At 47.7% G+C, this 6,535-nt stretch overlaps 2 pseudogenes; both read right to left on the bottom strand.

Annotated features, from left to right (window-relative positions):
- Window positions 1–1,529, bottom strand: LOC123043679 (transcription termination factor MTERF15, mitochondrial-like; annotated as a pseudogene).
- Window positions 1,530–4,137: 2,608 nt separating this feature from the next.
- LOC123040622 (uncharacterized) lies at window positions 4,138–5,528 on the bottom strand (annotated as a pseudogene).
- Window positions 5,529–6,535: the final 1,007 nt, after the last annotated feature.

Here is a 6,535-nt window from a genome sequence, read left to right as displayed (position 1 = left end):
TTCTTTCATGAAAGGCAGATGGAGGATTGCATTGAAAACTGCAATGGCCATTTTAGAACACAAAGATACAGAGTGTGCAGAAATACTACTCATTGATACTTCAAAGAAATTGGCAGAATGCCCTGATCTCATACTCTCCTAGTTCCAAGATGTGTGCAATATGGCAACACGAGGAAGGACGAGTTCATAGCAGTGCAATGCTTTCTTCTCTACTGAATGACATAATGAACATACCAATTTTCTTATTAGTATTGGTTCATGTGAAACTGAATCTAGCTGGAACCTCTCCTCTGCAAGCTGCTCCATAGTCATCAGCGAGGTGCAGTGCAGCATCCTTGTGAGGGCATATGAACTTCTCCACAAATTCCTTCTCAGTTATCTTGACTGCAGAATAATAATCCCGATTGCGACTTAGCAATCCATTTTCCTTGAGAAACTTTACAACGTAGTATCGGGGTCTGAGCCTGCCCTCCAAGCTGTACATGAGCATTGCTGGACGATAAACAATGTATGTCATTTCCAACCCCACCTCGGAGATGAGGAACTCGGACCTGCGCTGCAGCGATTCGATGGACATCGTCAGCAGCTTTGGAGCCTTAGAAACAGCAATGCCCACCTCGGCATCCGACCACTTGAATGTTTTCTTCAAGTGCTCCACTTTGGTGGTGATTTTCTCCTCGCTGAGGAATGCAACAACTTGTAGCGCATGCTTGAACATCCGAGATCCACGGGGTACACCAAGACCTTCGACGCACGCCACTGCTGTCCGGATGCGTTCTGTGCTGATGCTGAGCAGCGATGGCGTGGGAATGCAGAGCCTGGCAATATCACAAGCACCTAGCCCGCACTCGCGCAGGAAGGCGACATTGGGCTTGACCACCCGCTCGAGGTTGGACCCGAGAATGGAGCCACCCGCTCGAGGTAGGGCTCGAAGGAGGTTCTCGGAGGACCTGAAGAGGGACAAGAAGTACTCCAGCGTGGAGACGATGGATCTGTAGCGGAAAGTGACACTGGGGAGCGAGACGAGGCGCGCGATCTGAGAAAGTGAGAGACCGAGGCCGGTGAGCTCCGCGACATTGGGTGCCAGGGTTTTCTCCACTTTGGCACAGAGGAACAGCGGGTCCCTGGCGACGAGGGCGGCGACATCGGCGGCGGAGAGGCCGAGGCCGGCGAGGAAGGCGAGGACGGCGTCGGGCTTGGAAGGGGGACTTGAGGTGGGAGAGCTTAGCGGAGGCCTTGAGGGCCTGCGCTCGGGTGAGGCCGCAGGTGGAGACAAGGTAGTCCTCCACGGCAAAGCTAGGGTTCGGGGAGACGGCGGGCGCGGGCGCGGCGGCGGAGATGAGGCGGCTGAGCTGGGAGATGGTGGAGGCGGAGCGAAACGACAGGAGCTGGGTGAGGCCGCAGCACCGGAGCCAGAGCATGGCGGCGCCGCCGCGGAGGAGGAGATTGGCGGCGGCGGCGGCGGCGGCGGCGAGGGTAAGGGGAAAGAGCGATGTGAGTGAAAAATGAAGTGCGCGATGCGATGGTGTCCCTGGTTCAACCCAACCCAAAGTGGCCCCACTCGTCAGTCGTCATCTCATGCTGCCAACAAAAATGGAAACTCCTACTCCAATACACTTTCACGCAATTCCCAAAGTAAAGAATCTTTAACGAGCAAAATACACTTATCAAAATATTTTTCTTGAGTAGTATATAAAACCACAAAAAATAGTAAAATATTTAACGAGCGAAAGTCTGCTTCCGCATTTTTTTTCAGGTGACACACTGGTGGCCATCTGATGCCGTTACTACGGCCGGCCAGTTTTGATGTGTTGTCTTCGCATCGAAAGCATCATCTATCAGTATGGTTGATATGGCGATATGGTTGCACCTTGGCTGACCAACGTCGCAGTGAGTGTCAACTCTCCCAACAATACTAACCTAGCCTCTCCTCTGAATCATAGCTGCTGGTTCAATCATTTATCCCCCCGAACCCTAATTCAGTCGCAGGTACCTTGTTGTCCGGAACATGCCGGCCCTAAGATGTGACAAAGATCTCGGCTCCTTGTTCACGACCTATATATGGCCCGCTCAAAGAGTGAGCCAACAGCCACAACATAAACCCACCTCTTCATCTTAGTCTTCCTATATTAACGATCCTTTGTTTTCCTTGTGTGTTTTTATGCATGTTTGTGTTTTTGTGTGTTTGTGCATGGGTTTAAGGATTCATGCGCAAGCCCATGACTGTCGAGGAATGCGAGGAGCAGTGTTTATACTTATAAGCGGAACAGTATATATTACTGTTTACACTTGGCAGAGCAAGTCAAGATCAGTGCCCAGTTGGGCTTCAATATCGTCATAGGTCAGACAAACATGATGAAACATATAAACACTCAAGTATATGATGCATCACATAGATTCACTGCATGGACTGCCAAAAAAAAATCCTTTTATCATTGTCAACAAACACTTAATGGAAGCTAGGAAGAATAATCATTGGAAAAATTTCAACAGGTTTGTGTCTTACTGAAAACAACAAACAGTTGGCATTTGAACAATGACGCACCTTTAAGGCCCGTCTCCAACAAAAGCAATTCTTACCCCCACCCCCACCCCAGAGCCTTTCCATAACCATGCGTTGACAAGTAAAACAAGTAGAGCATTAACAACATGGTAAAATTACATAGCAAACACTTAATTTGCAGATAAGTTGATGTATGAAAGGTTTATGTACAGCCAGCTTGAAATGCTTACTTTGGATCAAAAAAACAGAGAATGAAAACTACAACCTATCTTCTTGACAATTAGAAGTTAAACTAATTCTAGCATGCTTTGGCAATTACTTTGGAGGTTAAAGAATGTACTGGAGTTCTTTATGTTTTAAGACCAAGCATAGTTCAAATCCTTGATTTTCCCTCGCGGGAATCATAAGGACAGTATTCGTAACTGAACTTCGATGATATCTTTCTCTAGATGAACACCCAAGATGGCAGAAACTAATTCAAGTATAGATTTTGTGGCCTGTTGGAAGTAATCTGCTCGAATAGCCTAGCAGATTATGTGCAGCATTTCAAACAAACAAGAAAACTAGAGGGATAGCCAGTGAACCAAACACCACCTAAGAACCTGCGGCCTCTGCAGATATTCAGGCCATGTATTTAGAGTATGGAAGTACATGATACCAACAGTTCGGTGCCTATATTCACAATCATACTGACCAAAATAATAAATTAAGCACTCAGTTTTAGCCAAACTAAAGAAGAGGTAGCTCGGTTATAGAAAGAGACGCCAACTAGCTGAATAACCCGCAGGAGCAAAACACAATAATGAACTAAAAAACTTGAGCTGCCATCCACAATAAACGCATGGTTTTTATGGCTGTGGTGCAGAGCATGAAAATCCACAATATACACAGTACAAAATCAGTGCTTCTTTGTCTCAATGACAATAACATCACTGGCAGTAAGTGCGTCTCCATTGTCTCAATAACATTACCAACATAAAAAGGAACATATCCACCTAAGTTTACTTACTTAAACTTAAATGATGCCAAGCCTCCTCCATGTGAGAGTTTGATGTTTAGTTAAGTGTGCATCTCTCTTTAGCAGATAACCAGATGTGAGCCCTGTACATTTCGTCCTGCAGCCCAGTAGGTGTTTCCAATCTGACCGATGGCTTCAAATCATTACCTCTGATCCAACTAAAGGCAAACTCACTTGCAGACACTTACTATAGTTGAATGAACAAATCTATCTTTAGTTCGTTAGTTAAAGCAAAAAAACGAATCTCTATGAATCTACATATGAGCAAACCAAAATGACTTTTATATCAAACCATAACTGAAAAATAGATTAAGCCAAAGCCAGGCGAATTGACCATTCCAAAAAGACTATTTACCTAAATTTGGGAAGGGTGTCATAGTGATCCTCAAATTATCAACTATGATTTCCAAAAATAAAAATAAAACATTAGGAATGCATTACCCACAATGAAGGAGACCTTACCTTGGCTTATTGCATCTCTCAATACACCAGCAACTAACTTGAAAACTGAAATTTTAATACAATGAAGAATGTGCCAGCAATCAATACATGTGTTTAAAAACATGAACGAGGACAACAAATTTAATAAGCAATCCATGGTTTCTTCTCTGTTGGATGATGGCATTGCACAGTATTCAGGAATCAAATTATCCGTTTCATCACACTTTAGCAACAACCAACCCGGCATCTAACAGACATACGACGGCAGATAACCAGCACACAGTTACATCATAGCCTATTCCTGGCTCATGTGAATCTGAAAATAGTCGGCACTTCCCCTTTGCAAGCAGCAGCATAGTCTTGAGCGAGGTGCGGCACAGCTTCCTGGTAAGGGCATATGTACTTCTTCATGAAATCGTTATCACTCACTACGACTGCGACATAGTAGCTCCGATCATTCTCCAGTAATCCATTATCCTTGAGAAACTTCATAATGTAGTGTCGGGGCCTAAGACGGCCATCTAGGCTAAGAGTGAGAATTGCCGGCCTTTGAGCAATGTAGGCCGGCTCCAATCCCACCTCGGAGATGAGAAACTCTGACTTGCTGCGCAGAAAGTCCTTGGACATCACAAGCACCCTTGGAGCCCTAGAAACATCAATGCCCACCTCAGCATCCGACCACCTGAACATGCTCTTCAAGTAGTCTACTCTGTCGGTGATCTTCTCCACACTGAGGAATGCGACAGCCACGGGACACACCTATGCCTTCTGCGCATGACACCATTGCCTGGAGGCGCTCTGGGTTGGCTGCGAGCATCCATGGCTGAGAGATGCTCAACTTGGCAATATCGCAATCACCTAGCCCGCACTCACGCAGGAACGAGACATTGGGCTTGACCACCCTCTCGAGGTCGGCCGAGAGAAGGCATGAGCCGTGGTCGCGCTTAAGAGGCCGGGGGAAGTTCTCAAAGGAGCCGAAGAAGTGCAGGTAGTATTCTAGATTGGAGACGATGGATCTGCACCGGAATTTGTTGTGGGAGAGCGAGACGAGGCGCGCGATCTAAGAAGGCCAGGGTTCTCTCCACTTTTGTCGCAGAGCAACTGCGGGTCCTTGGCGACGATGGAGGCGATGTCGGCGCCGGATAGGCCGAGGCCGGCGAGGAAGGCGAGCACGGCGTCGGGATTGGTGGGGGATTTGAGGTGGGAGAGCTTGGCGGAGGCCTTGAGGGCCTGGGCTCGGGTGAGGTCGCAGGTGGCGACGAGGTAGTCCTCCACGACGAAGCCAGGGGCCGGGGAGACGGCGGCCGCGGAGATGCGGCGGCTGGGCTGGGAGATGGTGGAGGCGGAGCGAAACGACAGGAGCTGGGTGAGGCCGCAGCACCGGAGCCGGAGCATGGCGGCGCCGCCGTCGGAGAAGGAGATTGATGCAGCTTGGGTGGCGGCGGCGGCGGCGGCGGCGAGGGAATGGGGAAATCGCGATGGCCGGCCGGTGGTGGAGTGAAGGGCGTGGTTCTCTGTCTGCCGCCTAAGCCAGAGACCCAGGTGGGCGTGGGCTCCCACCCATCAGTCTCTCTCATGCCACCTCATATTATACTACCTTAGATGCAACAGATTTTGTTTGGATCGACAGATTTTGAGTAACCTTAAAATCATTTACTCCCTCAGTTCCTAAATATAAGTCTTTCTAGAGATTTCAAATGGACTATCAGATACGGATGTATATAGACATATTTTAGAGTGTAAATTTTCACTCATTTTACTTCGTATGTAGTCACTTGTTGAAATATCTAGAAAGACAAATATTTAGGAACGGAGGGAGTACATAAAAAAACTGTTTATTTAGCTCAATATCCAAGAAGAGAAGTTGGAGACATCTAGCTCACTGGAGGAGATTTGTTTTTTTTATCAAACTTTACAATTTTTTTTATTGAGTTAACGTTTGAGCATTAGGGCATCTCCAACACCAGCCTTCAAACCACCCGCAAGCGTGCGGCGGTCATGCAACGGCCCGCGGCGACGGAGAACGGCTCGCTAGGAGTAGTGAGTGATACGATGGAGGGGAGGTACTGCCGTTGTGCCTCTCTCTTGGACGTGGAGGACCTCAAGGGCCAGTGGCACAATCTTGTGTCCAGGGCGAAGAACCACAATGTTCCAGTGTAAAGGGGACCAACTTAGAGGGGATCTATACCAGAATCAAGTGGATAGAAGGAGCCAGAGAGAAATAAAACAGTTCCAGCTAACCCAAACAAGTGATCAGCCACACAATGTATTGGGAAACAAATCAGAAGCTAGCTTAGCCTTCGGTGTTGTTGAAACTGATAATTATAGGAAGAGTGATAGAAGTCAGGGGGATAAAGAGGTTACGAACCCAGGAAGTTTTAATTCTCTTGGCGGTGCTGACCAGTCTTAGACCTGGTGCATCATAGTTGGCATTGCCTAGGGACTCATCTAGGGCATTCTCATCGTCATGCAGGGCCAAGGCTTCTATCTGCGTCGTCCTCAGGGTTGTAATCATTCCCATCATTGATGTTGTGGCCTGCCTTGTTGTTGTCGTCGTCGTTATGAGGACCGCT

The sequence above is a fragment of the Triticum aestivum genome, chromosome 2B (assembly GCF_018294505.1).
Source record: "Triticum aestivum cultivar Chinese Spring chromosome 2B, IWGSC CS RefSeq v2.1, whole genome shotgun sequence".
NCBI classification, from domain to species: domain Eukaryota; kingdom Viridiplantae; phylum Streptophyta; class Magnoliopsida; order Poales; family Poaceae; genus Triticum; species Triticum aestivum.
This window is presented reverse-complemented; position numbering and strand designations above follow the sequence as displayed.